A 20324-nucleotide genomic window follows, 5' to 3' on the forward strand; every position below is an offset into this window, starting at 1 on the left:
AATTTGTAATTTTATTAATGAAAAAGAAATTACATGTCACAGATGCTTGAAAGAATTCCATCATATAGTCAAAGACTCGTGATCATAAGTTCATAAAAAATAATCAACTAAATAGATGAAAAGAAAAGGTTAAACTTTTCTCCATTTCTTTTTTTCAAGCTTTCACCATTCTCCTTGAGATGGCGTGGATGAGACAATGGCTAGCTGATTTCCTTCTTCTATTCTTAGAGGTTCCTTATCCGAATCAGGATTTTTAGATGTATGATGATGCTTGTAGCCTCTAGAATCCTTTACATCTGGTATCCTTGCTGACTATGTTGCGGTAACTTGTGTTGCTTCCCCCTTTCCATCTTCTTCTTACAAATTCTAATTTTCCATATTGGGAATGGGTTCTTTTTCTGCTTCATTAACTACTTCATCTAGCTCATTTGGGGGAAATTGACATCCTTTGGGTTATTTACCCAGTTCCATCTTCCTCCTTAATTATTTCTTGGCTTCATGGCACGTGTTTTGTAGATGTCTTGTTTGTCGGCATATTCATCATCTGAATGTTGTGTTCTTGAAATATGAAACTTGTGTCCATCTCTGCTTGTTATGTATCTTCCATGCATATTCATGCAAAAATATAGATTCGTTCCTCCATTTTTTGTGTGTTTGTTTTTATGTATCTTCCTAAAATAGTCACAATGCCTTCTAGCACTTGGTTATGCTAGAAATGTAGGGGAAGGTTATGAAGCCAAACCCAGACCGACATTCTGGATACAATCATGGTGTTGGCATCAAAATATGGGAACCATGGAGTAATGAAAAGTCTCGTTGATCCCCAAAACCATGGACCTTCTTGTAGTATAACTTCTTGATCCTCTGATGATGCAAACTTAACAATGAAAAAACCTTTGGAGCATAGGTGTATTTCACAGTTTGTTGTCCAGTTTGTGAAGATCCAGTGAAAGAGATCCATTGGTTTTGGCCAGAAATTGTTGAATCTGCAGATGATGGCTTGTGCTTCATCAGTTGAACAAAGATCAAATGTTTTTGTAATGTCGATGTTCAGTTTTGGGACATGATCCATTTTATCTACTATGTAGGGACTCGACGTCTTGTGAGTTTGTTCTGTGTGATCTGTATCTATTTTTTTCCCTGTAGGATGTTTTTGTAGGATATTCCATCATTGTTATGTTCATGGTTTGGTTATGCTCCTTTTGATAATCTAGAGCCAGCAATACCTCCTATTCCTTTTGACTTAGTAGATCACGTTGCTCTACTTCTCAATATCATATTTAAGATGTGGTGGATGCAGATTGAATATTGTATTCATGTAAATTCCTATTGTCCTGCATAGATCTGCCACCACAGATCAGGTTTTGAAGGTGTAACAGATAGCCAAGATTTTGCATGATGTTCTATTTCAAAAGTGAAACCTTGTCTGATGCATGTACCCATACTAAAGAAGATTTACCATCAGGTGTTTTAAGGAAAATTTGGAAGAATTTATGATCATTCTGATCTAGGGAAGCTTATGTATCGAGATCCAAATTAGCATCATATGAGATTGTTGATTCTAGTAGCGTGGATTGCATTACAAGCACAGTCAATGACTGTGGATTCCTCATTGTTCTGAGTTCAATTTTATATGGGGAGAGATCCGATGATAGTCGTTTAGAAGTCCCTAGTATAGATCCATATCTGCCTTGACTAGAGTAAGATGCGCACAAAATCTGTGGAATAACCAAATCTGATCTGTGGGGTCTAATATTTTTGGCATACCATACCTCGTTGATAGGCATCAATGTAGACAATGGTGTAAAAAACTGCAGATCTACTCCTGTTACACAACATTTTGTCACTGTCCCTGTACTCCCCGTTCCACGATCTTGGAGGACCTCTATAGTGAACCCTACATGCTTTCCCATCATGAAGAAACTCCCATTATGTCCCTTTTCATGAACATAATGATTCACGACCATTCGGTGTCCTTCCCAACCTTGCCATTACTTTGGAGGGAAATACAGTTCACATCGAAGTAGACATCGTTGACACTAATCTTAACTATAATCTTCTACTTGGAAGAAGCTGGACCCATGCCGTGCATGTTGTAGCCTCCTCCCTTTTTTGTGTGATTCGTTTTTCCCATCAAGGGAAGATAGTCACAGTCGACCAACTATCCTTCTTTTCCTCTTCTTCCTCGGATGGAAATATTCCTTATGTAAAGAACACCAGTGCTCCTTATGAGAGTGTGGGGGCATGACTCTTTAAATATCCTACCTTGATGGGTACTTTTCTGCTCCCACATCCTCATGTTCCCTATGTCAACATGATCTCAGTCAAGTCTGATCCTTGGGTCATTTCCTCACCAGATCTTGCTGATACATGGGGCGAGGTTATGCCGTTAAGCCCTACCAAAATTAGTTATGTGGAGATTGTTTCAGCTTCGCCTTGGGTATCCTCTGATCATCCGATTTTGAGAACATCTCTCAATGCATATTCTCAATCCCCATGGCTTGGTTCTTCAAAATCTCCCGATCCCTTAGCCGAGACTTTTCTTTCTGACGAGAGTATCATGGAAGTTATGTCTCTGGAGGAAGTACCTTGGAACGACACTCATCATCGTTCCTTGTTCTTTCCTAGCTCAATGGCCATGTCTACCTGTCTTGAGAAGTTCTCTTCTCAGTTCCCGACCTTGCCACTTTAGACACCAATCATGACTCATGAAGTTTGGTTGGAGGGAACATGGGTAACATTACCCAAATGATGCCAATTGATATTTCTGTCAAGCTTGGTGTCATTGAAAATGTCCATATCGGGGTAACTTGTTCTCCATATGAGATCAAGCTCTATACTCATCTGTTACAAGAGTTCCTGGATGTTTTTGCATGGTCATATGAAGAAATGCCTGGCATTGACCCAAGTATAGTCGTGCAAGAGATTCCCGCTTACCCTCATGAGAAGCCCATTCGCCAACAACTTCTTCCAGTGCACCCTAGAAAAGCAGCTGCCACCAAGGGTGAAGTTGAAAAACTTTTGAAAGTTGGATTCATTTATCCAATCCCTCTTACAGATTGGGTGTCGAATATTGTACTGGTGACAAAGAAACAAGGCACTATTCACGTTTGCGTCAATTACCGTGATTTCAGTCGTGCCTATCCAAAGGATAATTACCCCACTCCCTTCATTGACTAGATCATTGATGAATGTGCTAGGAGTGAATTCTTTTCCTTTATGGACAATTTTTCTGGTTACAACTAGATAAACATTGCGTCGGCTGATCAAGATAAGACGACCTTTATCTGTCCGTGGGGAACCTTCGCATATAAAACGCTCCCTTTTGACATTAAGAATGTTGGGGCTACATTTCAGAGAGCGATGTATTATGCATTCTGCGATATTCGAAACATCATTTAGCCTTACTTGGATGATCTCCTCACTCATTCTCATAAGTGCCATAATCATCCTGATCATCTCTGGAAAAATTTTCTTCGTTATAGACACTACAACATTCGACCGAATCCACATAAATGTGTCTTTTACGTCGAATCCAGATGACTCCTTGGATTTATCATTTCAAAAGAACGCATTCACCTTGATCCTCTTAAAGTTGAGGCCATTGTTAATTTACCCCCTCCATCTTCGTTGCATCAACTGTAGAGTTTGCAGGGAAAAGTAAATTTCCTCCGTCGTTTCGTACCAAACTATGCTAAGATAGCTTCAAGGTTCACTTAGTTGCTTAAGCAAGGAACCCCATTTGTTTGGGATGAGGCTTCCCAAAAGTCTTTCAATGACCTAAAAGCTATCCTCATAAATGCTCCTTTGCTGCACCCTTCGAACTATCATTGCGATTACTTCGTTTATCTAGTTGCAGCCTCTAGTACCATCGCTATGGTGCTAGTACAGGACGATGACAAAGGTAATGAACATGTTATTTACTACCTCAGTCGCAACCTCCTCGACACCAAGACGCGTTATGCTCATGTCGAGAAGTTGGATTTGGCTGTCGTACAGGCTGTTCAACACTTTCGACATTACATTCTCCTCCACACTACCACTGTGATTTCCAAATGCAACCCCATGACCTACATCCTGACTTGTCAGTTGCTGGGGGGAAAGTACTCTAAGTGGATTGTCATACTCCAAGAATTTGATTTGGTGTTCACTACTGCCAAATCTAAGAAATCACTAGTATTCATTGATTTGATTTGCGCCCTTCCCTCTGCTTCTCTTCCTACTAGTGCTAATGAGCAGCTCTTGAACGAGACCCTTTTCTTGATTATCACTCTCGACCCCTGGTACGGTGATATCATCGTGTATCTCCAGACATCCACCTTTTGGTGTGCCTTGACCAAGGATGATCGCCGACGCATTTGGCATCAATCCCAACCTTACCATATCATTGGAGATACTTTATACCGTGTCGACGTCGATTCAATTCTTTATCACTGTCTCACTCTCGAAGAGGCTAAGAGAGTCTTGAATGACTGTCATTCTGGCGCCTGTGGCGGTCATCTATCTGGATATGCTAATGCTCAAAAAATCCTTTGCGTTGGTTATTTTTGGCCCTCCATCTTCAATGATTACATCCTTGTTGTTTGCAAATGCCATGAGTGCCAAATTTATCAAAGAAAAATGTGCACCCCACCTGCTCACCTACATCTCGTTATTACTGTTGGTCCTTTTTCCAAATGGGGCATTGACTATACGACATGTAACCCTCGTTCGGTCGGGGGGAATGGTTATATTATCATTGTTGTGGATTATTTCACCAAATGGGCTGAAGCGATACCTACATCTTCTGCAGACGTAAAACAACAACTCAATTTCTATTCAATCGTGTTATTTCAAGCTTTGGAGTGCCTCAAGCCATTGTCACTGACCATGGCTCCCATTTTTGAGATTACATGATGGTTGAGCTGACTTCTATGTTGGGTTTGTGCCATGATGGCTCGACCCCATATTACCCTCAAGCCAATGGCCAAGTTGAAGCTATGAACAAAGTCTTGGTTACGATGCTTCAGTGCACCATTGGGATGCACAAGTCAAATTGGCATCTCATGCTCTTTTCAGCTCTGTGGGCTTACCGAACCTTGACCAAGAACGCAACTCGATTCACACCGTTGTATCTACTCAACGGTTTGGAAGCAACTTTACCGATTGAGTGCGAAATTCCCTCACTTAAGCTGGTTGTCGAACTTCTCCCCGAGACCTCACCTCAGGAAGAGCACCTCTTGTATTTAGAACAACTGGATGAGACTCACCATCTTGCTACTTTGGTTGTCGAAGCAAAGAAAAGTGGGTTAAGTCCCATTTTGATCAGTCTGTTTCTCCTCAAGCTTTTTCTAAGGGCGATTTGGTTCTTCTATATGATCAGGCTAATGATAAGCTGGGGGCAGGCAAGTTCGAACCCATGTGGCATGGGCCCTACATTGTTAAATGTGTGTTATAGAAAGGGACTTATGAGCTAATTGATTATGAGGGCAATCCCTTATACAAGCCCTGTAATGGGCTTTATCTCAAAAAGTACTATGCCTAGGTCATCTTGCATGGCTACTTTTGTACAATAGTGCGTTATTAATTTTTTGTGTAGTGTGGTTTGTTGTGTTGTTTTTCAAGCAACTTTCCTGCTTATTATGTTTCTACCTGCTTTTTAGATGTCTATGTCTCCTCACATAGGTTTCGCTGATGGTGCTTGCCATAGTACTCGGAATCTATCATCTGCAGCATGGCCCATTTATGACACCCATGGTGAGTTGATTGATCTTCAAGGTATTTGTTTAGGTCGAACAACTAATAACATTGTTAAGTATAATGTAGTTATCGAATTGTTGTCAGAAGCTACCGCTCTTGAAATCTGGGAATTGGTTGTCAACCTTGATTCACAACTTGTTGTTCTTCAACTCAACAGGGAATATTTCATCAGAAACCCTCACATTTTGAGAATGTATTTGCATATTTGTCTATTGGCTAGAAATTTTGATTACATTACATATCATCATATTCCTAGGCATATGAATACATTGACAGATGCATTAGCTAATTATGTGTTGGATAGACATTTTCGAAACATGTGAAAAACAAAAACAAAACATTTGTACCATAGTAATCAAGGAAATATATATATCTATATATATATATATATATATATATATATATATAGATAGATATATATATATATATATATATATATATATATATATATATATATATATATATATATATATATATATATATATATATATATATATATATATATATATCCACACACACACACACATATATATGTCGATAATGTTTTTCATACATCAAAACCCCAAAAAATAATATATGTGTTCAAATACATCCGTGGCTCGTAGGCCTCATACATCTGTGGCTCGCAGGCCTCAAAAATGAAAAATGCTAGACCTATGAACTACTCGGCATGGTGCTCATGGTAGCACATAGCTGCTTGTATTACACGAGTCAGCAGTCGGCGGATCTGATCTGATACCCCCACTGTGTGCCTCTCATATTGGAGTGGGATGTCACCCACCCGGGCATACTTTGAGATACCGTGGATCAATCCCTCGAGGTTCCATGTGATCTCCTCCTCATTATCGCTTCCTTCCTGATAAGGAGCGATATCAAACTACCGAGCAATGTGCCTAGAAATCAAGGACATCCCGGTAGGACGCTCTGGTACCACATCTGCATTACAAAATTGAAATGTCATGAATGCATGTATTTCAAAATAAATCAAAAATCAAAAATAAAAATTGTTTGTTTTTACCTCCATCGTCATAATATTCTCCCTCTGGGAGCAACATATCTGGATCGTGTAGAATTTTGTACTACTATAGGGCCAATCCTCTACTACGATTAGCTGATGTCGTAACCATGAAAAGAAGGTAGGCTTATATGACATATGTTGGCCCCTGGTGATTCTAGGCATTAGTGCACTCCAACGGACCATCCGTGGGTCTCGTGGCAATGGTGGTTCCACCTTAGCAAGCTGGTAGTGGAATAGTGGGACCCGCTCCAAAAATAAGGCCACTAGAATGGAACCGTAGAAAAACTACTTCAGGTTTCCTGCCTTGGCTTTTGATAGCTAGCACTTCATGTTTACCTTCATGGCTTCCACCCAGTTGAAGATAGTCAGCACCGTACAATCGATAGCATACTAAAACTTCGACTTGTTGGAATCATGCTGTGCTTGAGCCCCAGCCACTCTGTTGATGGTCAACAACAACACTTTCAGCACAAGATCTTGAACACTCATGATCTCTATCTTGCTGCTCTTCGATTTTAGTGCTTCTGGGCAGTGTTCTGTGAGAAACATGTTCACACTTGCCCCAATAGGCCTGGACCCATACAGATTGACTGGTTCCCCTCTTCGGGATAGTCCTGTGATGAAATAAATGTTGGAAGTTTCCAACTCCATTTCTTGGTCACGGATCATAAAAACTTCCCGATTGACATCCCAGAGACTGATCAAATACTACAGCAGCTCGGGTTGAGCTCGAAGACCCGATGTGAGGAAGAATTTGAGGAGCCCACAGTTCTTCAGGGAATTCAAGTATTTTGGGTCTACCATTGCTTGTGTATCAATGTCCTCATGCTCACGTTCCCTCCAATCAACCATTTTTTGCGATATTTTCCCTGAAAAAACCATAAAATCAAGTCAATAATCATCCTTGGCGAAAGAAATTTGGAGAAAGTCAGAGGAATTGGGAAAAAAACTTGAAAATTTTGTGTTCACAGCACTGCGCGATTGTTTTAAAAACTGTAGCGCTGACGACGCACTTGACAATGTTAATAACCCCCTGATCGGTGCGATTCCGTGCTCGGAAATCGCTTCGACCGAGGGTGTTTTTTTTGCTAAATCCTCCTCAGGAAATCCAAAAGATAGGAAAAATGAGCATTAAAATGAAGCTAAAGGTCTTGGCTCTTACCTACAACTGACAGATTGTCGAATGGCCTCCCAGATCTCCCACAATATGCTCCTGAAAATCTAGGGCACAAATGAGTGAAAAGTTCTCCACACAAGGTAAAATGGTAAGATGGTAAAAATTAATTCCTTTTTCCTCCTTTTATTCATTTTTCATGAAATATTAGGGTTTTAAAAGTATTTTTAACCCATTTTTGCCTCCAAAATTGAATAACGCGTTTGCCTTTGTGTAGTGACAGGTGACAAATTATTGATGATGGTACTAGAGTGACGTTTAAGCTCTTTTCTCGACTTGTAAAACTCAAATGAAAAGATTGTCGAGTGTTTTTCCCTTTTGAATCGTAAAAGAGGATAAAAATGGGGGGTCCACTTTTAAGCTCTTTTCTGACTCTTTAAACATGAAAATATTATCGATCTCTTGTTGTTTTGAACTCATTAAAGGCTTCCAAACATCATTTACCTAGTATATGTTTACCCCTTTTTTCGGGTTGGGATAAACTATTTACAAAAAGGTACTCCTTGATGGAAATGATCAAGCGGTTCTCTCAAGTATTGTTTTCTACCTTTTTAGGCTCAAGAGACGCAAATGTATGAAAAGGGACCATGTGGAGTTTTCTTTTCTATGTCTTTTTGAAACTCTCTAAATATGAAAAAGATACCGAGTTGCACCTTTGTCGGACTCGTTAAAACATTAAATGAGATTAGATTCGTCACCATCACAGACATGAGGTTCTCCTTCCTAAGGCTCATTAAAATTATTAGGTTGGATTTGTTCGAAGGATGAACTTACATGCAAGCACATGCTATCCCCTCAAGCTTGCAATAAAAAATAATTGGGGTGCCTGCCAGGAATGGTGGGGGAAAATGAGAAATTCTATCAGTTGTGTCAGCAACTCACTCTTGAACATGACACTTTTTTCTTCGTGTCAGGTTGGGATATCCTCCTTTTCATCGTTGACCTTCTTGGGTTGGGCCATTCATTTTTTCCTTCCATTTGATCTCTACCATGTCATCATGACCACCGATCCTATGGATCCAAAAACTACCAAACTCTGGAGTCGTGTTGCTGATATGTTCAAGAGTCAGTCCTTTTGCAATTACACTTACTCCTGATTCATTGTATCATCTGAAATCATTGCATCCCTTTGTCTAGTGTTGATGATGTGGAATACATCATGGCCCTCCTTTGACACAGTCACTTCCTGTCGACTTCAGCTCATTATCTAGGAAGCTCGTTGAGAGACTCCCTTCCAGTACCTTAGAGCTTGCATGCCCTAATGGCAAGTTATCTGCACTCGATGAAAAGTTCACATCATTGGCTTTTGTTCGAGTGATTTCATGGGTGTTTGACTTCAATTCCTTTATTCACATTCCGTGAACTATGCTGCTAGTACCTTGAGAGCCATTGTCATTATTGATGGTTTCTCTCACGCTTGTTAACGGTTCACATCATTGATCGGTAATGAAGCGACTTTCTAGCATATTCAAATTCAACACATTCATTCACATGTTAGGATTTGTACTTTGATCGGGTCGTGTTTGAGCGCAAGACCCTGGGCTCAGATTACACAAGTCTAGGTTGCAAGGTGATGTGACATGATCATGCTGATATACATGTCTCTTTCAGATGGATGGCTGTGACCATACCATGATTTTTTATAGGTGATCCTTCTCATTATTGGATGGTTGTGACCATACCTTGGTTTTGATATGATCCTCTCTATTGGATGGCTGTGCCCATGCCTTGGATCCATTTACATGATCATTCTTTGGATGGTTGCGTCCATGCCACGATTCGTGTCATTTGTCAGATTTTTCAGTGATTTATTTGTATTTATGCTTGCTTACAGGTTTTCCCACAATGGACTTTGGTTCCTCGCATCTACTTGTAAAGCAATTCACCCCTCACTCTAGTTTAGCCTTCACGCTTTAGGGGGCATCTGTTACACAAAATTTTGTCACTGTCCCTGTGCTCCCCATTCCACGATCTTGGAGGACTTATACAGTGAACCCTACATGCTTTCCCATCATGAAGAAACTCCCATTATGTCCCGCTTCATGAGCAGAACAATTCCCTTTTGCATCATTTCCCAAGAATCTTCCTTGTACCCCAGTTTACAAGACTGGCGCTAATGACTAGTTTCCTCCTTACGCTGATTTGCAGAGATTAAAACCAGGACTAGTGCCGTACAGTGCTACTAAGCCTTTTCTCAGTCACGTTGATCCTCTTTTGGCAAGTTTTTGTAAATATGGAATCGAAGCTTCCAGGTCTATAAGCTTCGTAACGGAAGTCTGGTAAATGGTTTGGCTGGATGGAGCCGAGGAAGTCAGTTTGGGATCATTTCCCCTATTATCATGGAACCAATCCAAGAGATAAGACCTTCTCCCATGATAAGATGAACCATCTCCCCTCCAACCAAGCTATATAAACCCCTCCTTTTACAAGCTACACTAGTTTCAGTCTTAGTATTTTTGAAGCTTGAATAATCAACAAGACATCTATAGCTTGTAGCTCTCTAGTTTATGTTTGAGGGAGAATAGTGTGTTTGGTTTGGTTTGAGAATAAAGGGAAGAAGCCTTAAAACTTCCATTGTTTGGGCTATCCATGAGATGTTAGCAGAAGTGTGGTAACCCAGATATGTTGGAGGAGACCAACAACGTCAAGGCATTGGTTGTTATCTCTTTTTGAACTTATATGAATACAACTATTGATTGATTTCCTACATTGAAGTGTCATCATACATTTGATGGCTTAATTTTCCTTGACCTGTTAAGTAGGCTAAATGTAATTTGTATGCTATAACATTTCATGTTGTTGTTTTTTTACTTGTTTAAGGTATTCGAAGGGAGAAAAAGAAGGTAGTTAGAGTAAGGCAGCATGATCATCACCAAGCGGAATAAAGTTCTAAGAGGCAAGCCCTCTTATTTGATTCTAGCTTAAGGAAGTTTTCCATAGATTGTTTGTTTGTGGCTAGACCCGCTCTCAGGCTAGAGGAATTGTTTGTGTCCGCACTGAGAATTTACCTGCACCAAACTCCAGACAACCTCTATGAGCCCAGATCTAATTATGATAGTAAGTCGTTGAATAGATTATATGTCCTTCCTGCAAGTTTAGGGAAGTTCTGTCCCCAGTGTCGCAGTGATGAGAGATTCCAACCTGTATGTAATCAGATGCAATAGAAAACTCATGAAAAAAATTGAAAGAGGAGTTGTGTTGCAATGCTTCTGGCTCATATCTAGCCCTAGATAGTGGAGAAATGAAGGGTAATTTGTCCCCATCTCGATCACTTTCAAAATTGGGTTCAGATATGATGTGAAGACGTATTCGAAAGTGGATCTCTTTATGCCCTAATCACACATAGCAGTAGCTTCTCAGTGATCCTTCTAATCCATGTTCTAGATACGCGTCCCTTTTGTCAGTGCTTTTCTTGCTTGCAATGAGCCTCGTAGCCCAGACACACACAGTCGTACTCTCCTTGACGCAAGTCACCCTTCAGATTGCCTTAGATGTGAGGGACCAGTGGAGCTAAATGATCATCATTGCATGCTTTTCCCTCTCGCATGTTTTGTGTACCTCCATCGTGCTCTCCAACAAAGTATTCATTTTCAGTGTCAGGTCTAAGGTTAACTTGACTACTTAAGACTCTTACATTCAATGTTAAAAATTTCATGATTAACTATTGTTAAGGGGTTGTGGGCTTAATGTTCTCATCTTACCTGAATTAATCAACATGGCTCCCAACTCCTGGAGGGCTACACTATTCGACTTCCTCCCTGTTTCTTGATGGTTGTGACATGATGCCATTATCGTTTGAGATCTCATTGCTTTCACTCCCATTTCGATTATTTCTAGATGTGACCTTTTTTTGCCTCTTATTTTCACTTCTTCTCTCATCAGATATAGATACTAGATCCTATCCATTTGATCTGCTAGGATGGTCTCAAATCCCTATTTTCTCGCTTGTTCCACCATATTTTGAAGGTCGATTCCTTCCCTTTCTATTATTTCCTATAAATCTAGGCCCTTTGTTCTTACCTCGCTTTGGGTCATCTTGGCATCTCCTTAAAAATCCTTTGACACATCTAGGATATCCAACTGCTACCTTATATCTTCTGTCAGTTGCAACATTTCTTCTTCTTTACCCTCTTCTTTCTCCTCATTTTTATCTTATTCAGCACCTTGACTTTCTAGGTTCTCTTTTAACAATATTTCAAATTTATTTCTCTATGATTTTCTCCCTCCTCAGTTTCTTTGTTGTTGTCTTTGATTTTCCCTTCCCCTTGGGTTAGGTATTACAAATCGATCATCATCTTTTTGTTATGATTCTTTCCCTTGTTCTTTCACTTTATTTAAAGGGTATCTCGAATCAGGTGGCCATGTTCATGGCATCATATGCACCTTAATGGAATCTATCCATAGTCCACAGATTGTAACCATATTTCATTCCTGAACTCTAGTTTGACTCGTTCAGGAAGGGCTCCAAAAACATCCATTTCCACTCAGATTTTTGCACACGATGTGTATCTTCCTTGTAGCATTGCCTCTGATATTTTGATAAACTTCCCCAATGTATCTCCTATCAACATTAGGGTTGAATGTAGCCAATAATCTAGAGGTAGGGAGTACTTACTAACCCAAAATAGGGCTTTGGTAAAGGTTTCCTTCTCTGGGGTAAAATTCTCCATCCATGGTGGCATGTACAGACTAACTGGTGCAAATAAGTAGGGACAACCATCAAAAATTCATTCTCTATCCTCCATATTGGTAAATACCACTATAAAGAATCCCTTGGACCCTAGATGTAGCTCTATCTCCCTTCTTGTTTTCCAATGATGTTTAATCGAGTAACACAACTTTTTATATGGGACAAAGGCCCATAAACTTGCATATGATCGCATATGATCTTATGTGATCCCAAAAGGCCTGTCTCTCAGGATCAATGATTAATGTTGTTGGGATCACAACTATTTTGGGCTTACACGACCCCGTATATCCTTTTGACTTTTCTTGCTACTTCTAGTATACTTGATTCCCTGGAATACTTTTGTCCTCATCTCTTTTCTAAGAATTAGCACCTACTCCAGTCGCACCTTGAATGTTCCCCGACACACCTTTTGCTGGGACCCTAAATCATCCCTTGAACCCCTTCCCCCTCTCTGTTACCACATTCTAATAGGAGGGAGCCCTAATATTGTTATTCTTAATATTGTTATTCATTGCATTGTATGCACCTTAATGGAATCTATCCATAGTCCACAGATTGTAACCATATTTCATCCCTGAAATCTAGTATGACTGGTTTAGGAAGGGCTCCAAAAACATCCATTTCCACGCATATTTTTGCATACGATGTGTATCTTCCTTGTAGCATTGCCTTTGATATTTTGATAAACTTCCCCAATGTATCTCCTATCAATGTTAGGGTTGAATGTAGCCAATAATCTAGAGGTAGGGAGTACATCCTAACCCAAAATAGGGCTTTGATAAAGGTCTCCTTCTCTAGGGTAAAATTCTCCATCCATGGTTGCATGTACAAACTAACTGATGCAAACAAGTAGGGACGACCATCAAAAATTCGTTCTTTATCCTCCATATTGGTAAAGACCACCGTAAAGAATCCCTTGGACCCTATATGTAGCTCTATCTCCCTTCTTGTTTTCCAATGATGTTTAATCGAGTCACGCAACTTTTTATATGGGACAAAGGCCCATAAACTTGTATATGATTTCATATGATCTTATGTGATCCCGAAAGGCCTGTTTCTCAGGATCAATGATTAATGTTGTTGGGATCACCACTATTTTGGGCTTACATGACCCCGTAGATCCTTTTGACTTTTCCCGCTGCTTCTAGTCTATTTGATTCCTTGGAATAATTTTGTCCTCATCTCTTTTCTGACAATTAGCACCTACTCCAATCGCACCTTGAACATTCCCTGATACACCTTTTGCTGGGACCCTAAATCCTCCCTTGAACCCCTTCCCCTTGTCCGTTCCCACATTCTAATAGGAGGGAGCCCTAATATTGTTATTCTTAATATTGTTAATATTATTATAATCATAAGGATGCCCAGGCTTGGCTCAACCATTGGGGGATAAATGAGGAGATCATCTTGGGAAGCAAGGATAGTGTCAAATAAACTATCACTGTAATATCCCCTGGTTAAAGTTCTTCTAATAAAAGTTAATAAATGCAAAATAAGACCACGGTTTAGGGATACTTATTCCAACTTGAATGTTGGGCAAAGATATCCTAGTGGGAATCACTCGATGTATTTATGACTAAGGGAAATTGGCAAAAGAAACAGTTAAGGCATTGAAAAGGAAAAAGGGAATTTTGGAATATTTATTATGAAAATAATGGAAATTAGGAGAAGAGTGAGGTGAAAGGTCACAGGTTTCATGTGAGGAGGAAATTGAAGGAAAAAAAATGGAAAATGAAGAAAATAGAGGCCTCATTAATAAAAAGGCTTATGAGGATTAGTTTGTAACCTTTTGTCAATTTAGTTTTGGAGCTCGTATATTATTATCTCTCTCTCTCTCTCTCTCTCGTTCTTGGACACTTAGAGTTTTCTTGGAGCACTCTAGCTTTGGAGAAAGAAAGGAAAAACCAAGCAAAGGAAAGGAAGGAAAGCAAAGATCAAGCAAGGAAGAGAAGGATCAAGCAACTGCAATGGAAATACTTGCAGGTAACATATTGCATGTGTGATTTCCTAGATGGTTTTGACATGCATGGATTTGCATGTTGGTATATGGTTCTCTTGTTGTTGGTGGCATGGGTTTGTCGAGTTATGATAGTGGTTTTCGACCTTGCCTTGCATTTTTCTAGATAGCCATGGTGTGATGAGATTTTTTTCTCAATTTTGAGCTTTGGAATTACCAAATGGTTTCAGAATCTGAGGTGGAGGTGGTCTCAAGAAAATTTCCAAAGGCCTAGGAATCCCTTGACTAGTTTTGGTGGGATACACAGTAAAGCCTGAAGGTGGAGTCTCAATTTAGGGCCTAGTGATCTAGTGTGGATTGCGGTAAAGCCTGAGAGACAAGTGTCTCAGTTTAGGGCCTAGTGATCCAGTGTGGATTGCGGCAAATCCTGAGAGGCAAGGAGACAAAAAATTCCTCAAGGATAGTGATGGAGTCTAGAGGCATACCTAGCTCGGTTTGGTTTTGGTAAGATCATGGTTTAGTGAGGGTGGAGGTGGTTTAACCTCTAGATTCTCTTAGTTTATTTTGGATTGGTTTATCCATGAGATCCCACATTCATGCTTGGAATATGGCACGAGGTGATTGACTGAAAGAAATATTTGGTTCAGCCATGTCTATGGTCAGGTGGTACGTGGAAGTCTCGAACCTAGTCAGATTTTCCTATGATTAATAAAAGCTAAGTTATCTTTCTTTTGTACTTGTTAATATGTGACTTTAATGGATGTTATGTCATTATTATTTTCATGGCTTAATGCTGGTTATAAGCATGGTTATATGATTGATTATTGTCATGGTTATTTAATGTATTTACTTGTAACTGAAAGGATGATAGATGCAAGACATAATTGATGTCAAAACAATTAAGGGAAGAGGGTGGTGATCCTTCTTGTCAAGTTCCATATGAGTTATCAGTCATTTATGCTCTATCTTGTATTCATTTCTGGTAGATTTCATTGATGCCAAGTGTTTGACAGAATGTAAGTCCTGGATGGGGATGGTCATGCCTACTCCTGGAGTTAGTTTTTGATTCATAAGTCTTTTCATAATGTAGTTTATGAATTTTGAAAGCTACAGGAGTTTCTAGGTAGTTTCCATGATTTTGGGCTTGAAACGTGGCACATATCCCAGAGTCATAGGCACATGCCTAAGTTGAAAATTCCATGGATGTTGGCATACCCACATTGTGCATGCGTCAAGAGGTCCTTAGATGCACCCTTGTCCATATCAAGGGAGAGTCTAGGGGTTTAGTGGTCTAAAATTTTAGTGGGACCTAGGGGTTGCCTACCTGAGTGGTTGGGATGGTTCCTGGGAGTCCTGTTGCTAATGTGAAAGGTCTATATGGTGTGCTTCCTTTGGTTCCACTTCCTTAAGGTCACTTAGGATGTCGGATCATATCATAGTAACTTCTTGTCACATGTTTACCCCGGTTGGTCAGTTACTTAGGTAGATGTCGGAGGAGGGAATTACAATCACCTCCAAATTTAAAGATAATACATGGGATGATAAGGAGCTGGAGGGTAAAAGGAAGCTAAGATATTATAAGGAGGTGATCAACCCCATCCTTGAGAACTATAATTATCTTTCTTTTTTTACTAGCTCGAAGAAAAAGATGAACATCACTAAGATTATAACTAATTCTCATGAGCTTCGAAGTGAAACCAGGTGGTAGTCTAATCCTGAGACTCCCTAGGATGATATAATTCGTCAGCTTTGCAATACTAAGAGGGTGGAGGATGAAAAACACTTTCCTTTATATTTTCTGACCCTTACTCACATCCGCTCTCGTTTCCCTAACATTTGTCACACTTCCAATCTTCTTGACTTGTTAAGTCAACCCAGCTATAGTGATCTTGGCACATTTCTTTCCCTTTTTTAAGCATAGAAATAAGGTTCTAAAGAACTACAATTATATTTTTATTCTTCTTAAGATCTCATTGACCACATTGGTATTAGTGGATGTTAATCATCATCATCATCATTATTATTATTGTCATTATTAATATTATTAATATTTTTTTATTAATATAAATATTAGTATAAAACCAAAGTACATAAACCCTAAGATAAATATTATAAACCCTAAAATAAACATGGTTGATCACTGTTGATTTTCATATTTCCACCATCTTTGTCACAATGCGACATTGGACCATGGTTGACCATGATTGATTTTCAACCACATTTACTAATGTCGTTGTGCTAGTCATATTGGGACAACATTTTTCACAATGCGACATTGGAAAACGGTTGGCCATGGTTGATTTTCATATTGAGACAATCTTTGTCACAATGCGGCGTTGGATCATGGTTGACCATGGTTGTCATAATGTGATGTTGGACCAAGAGACAATCTTTGTCACAATGCGACGTTAGACGATGGTTGACCATGGATGACCATGGTTGTCATAATGTGATGTTGGACCAAGAGACAATCTTTGTCACAATGTGACCATGGTTATTTACCATGGTTGACCATGATGAAAATGGTTGACTAGGGTTGATTTCCATATAGAGACAATCTTTGTCACAATGCGACGTTTGAACATGGTTGGATAAGTTAATTATTATGAACAAAATGGAATAATAAACCCAAGGGTTTAAAATTAAAAACCCAAGGGTATAATATTAAACCCAAGGGATCAATATTATAAACCCAAGGTATATAAACCCTACAATAAATATCATAAACCCTAAAATAAACATGGTTGACCATGGTTTATTTTCATATTGACATAATATTTTTCACAATGCGACGTTGGACTATGGTTGACCATGACTGATTTTCATATTGAGACAACATTTGTCACAATGCAATGTTGGACAATGGTTAGCCATGGTTGACCATGGTTGATTTTCATATTGAGACAATCTTTGTCACAGTGCGACGTTGGACTATGGTTGACCATGGTTGTCACAATGAGACATTGGACCAAGAGATAATCTTTGTCACAATTTGACCATGGTTGACCAAGGCTTATTTCCATATAGATACAATCTTTGTCACAATGCGATATTTGAACATGGTTGACCATGGTTGATTTTCATATTGAGACATCCATTATAACAATGCGATATTAGTTGCTTTTCATATTGAGAAAATCTTTGTCACAATGTGACGTTGGACCATGGTTGACCATGATTATAAACCCAATGGATTTATATTAAAACCAAATATTAATATTATAAACCCTATGAATAATATTATACCCTAGAAATATGAACCCTTAGATTAATAAACCCAAGTGATTGATATTATAAACCCAAGGGATTATAAACCCAAGGGAATATTATTAAACCCAAGGGATAAATATTATAAACCAAAGGTATGAAAACCCTAAGATAAATATTATAAACCCTAAAATAAACATGGTTGACCATGCTTTACCATCGTTGATTTTCATACTCAGATAATCCTTTTCATAATGCGACGTTGGACCATGGTTAACCATGGTTGATTTTCATATTGACACAATCTTTGGCACAATGTGACATAAGGCCATCATTGACCATGGTTGACCATGATTTTAAACCCAATGGATTATAAACCCAAGGGATTAAAACTAAAATTCCAAATGATTATAAACCCAAAGGTATAATATTAAACCCAAGGGATAAATATTATAAAACCAAGGTAAATAAACCCTAAGATAAATATTATAAACCCTAAAATAAACATGGTTGACCATAGTTGATTTTCATATTGACAAAATCTTTGTATAATGCGACGTTCGACCATGGTTGACCATGATTGATTTTCATTTTGAGACAACATTTTTCACAATGTGACATTGGACAATGGTTGGCCATGGTTGACCATGGTTGATTTTCATATTTTGATACAATCTTTGTCAAAATGTGACATTGGACCATGGTTGTCACAATGTGATGTTGGACCAAGAGACTATCTTTGTCATGATGTGACCATTGTTATTGACCTTGGTTGACCATGGTTGACCAGGGTTGATTTCCATATAGAGACAATCTTTGTCACAGTGTGACGTTTGAACATGATTCACTAAGATAAATATTATAAACCCAAGGATATAATATTAAAACCAACAGATAAATATTATAAACCCAAGGTATATAAACCCTAAGATAAATATTATAAACCCTAAAATAAACATGGTTGACCACGATTGATTTTCATATTGATACAATCTTTGTTACAATGCGAAGTTAGACTATGGTTACAATGATTGATTTTCATACTGAGATAACATTTGTCACAATGTGATGTTGGAAAATGGGTTGCCATGGTTTTTCATGGTTGATTTTCATATTGATACAATCTTTGTCACAATGAGATGTTGGACCAGGTTAACCATGGAGGACCATGGTTGTCACAATGTGACATTGGACCAAGAGACAATCTTTGTCACAATGTGACCACAATTGACTGTGATTGACCATGGTTGACTAGGGTTGATTTACATAGAGACATAATGTTTGTCACAATGTGACATTCAAACATGGTTGGCCATGGTTGATTTTCATATTGAGACAATCATTGTCACAATGTGACATTGGTTTATTTTCATATTGAGAAAATCTTTGTCACAATGTGACGTTGGACCATGGTTGACCATGATTATAAACCCAATAGATTTATATTAAACCCAAATATTAATAGTATAAACCTTATGATTAATATTATACCCTAGGAATATGAACCCTTAGATTAATAAACCCAAGGGATTGATATTATAAACCCAAGGGATTAATGCTAAAAACCCAAGAGATAAATATTATAAACCAAAGATATAAAAACATTAAGATAAATATTATAAACCCTAAAATAAACATGGTTGACCATGCTCTACCATCATTGATTTCATACTAGGACAATTTTGTCACAATGTGACATTGATCATGGTTCACCATGGTTGATTTTCATATTGAGACAATATTTGGCACAATGTGACATTGGACCATTGTTGACCATGGTTGACCATGATTGTAAACTCAAGGGATTTATATTAAACCCTAGGATTAATATTATAAACTCTATGAATAATAATATACCCTAGGAATATGAACCATTAGATTAATAAACCAAAGGGATTGATATTATAATCCCAAGGGAATAATAATAAACCCAAGGTATATAAACACTAAGATACATATTATAAACTCAAAAATAAAAAAGGTTGCCCATGGTTCAACACGATTGATTTTCATATTGCCACAATATTTGTCACAATGCGACATTGGACTATAGTTGACCATGAATGATTTTCGTATTGACAAAAAATTTGTCACAATGTGACGTTGGGCAATGGTTGGCAATGGTTGACCATTGTTGATTTTCATATTTAGACAATCTTTGTCACAATGCGATGTCAGACCATGGTTGACCAAGGTTGATTTTCATATTGAGACAATCTTTGGCACAATGTGACATTGGACCATTGTTGACCATGATTGTAAACCCAAGGGATTTATATTAAACCCTATGATTAATATTATAAATCCTATAAATAATATTATACCCTAGGAATATGAACCCTTAGATTAATAAACCCAAAGGATTGATATTATAAACCCAAGGGAATAATATTAAACCCAAGGGATTAATACTATAAATGCAAGGTATATAAACCCTAAGATAAATATTATAAACCCTAAAATAAACATGGTTGATCATGGTTGACCATGGTTCATTTTCATATTAAGACAATCTTTTTTACGAAGTGACATTGGACCA

The sequence above is a fragment of the Pinus tabuliformis genome, chromosome 4_2, assembly GCF_031772625.1.
Source record: "Pinus tabuliformis cultivar Carrire ecotype Pingquan chromosome 4_2, CPIR1, whole genome shotgun sequence".
In the NCBI taxonomy this organism is placed as follows: Eukaryota; Viridiplantae; Streptophyta; class Pinopsida; order Pinales; family Pinaceae; genus Pinus; species Pinus tabuliformis.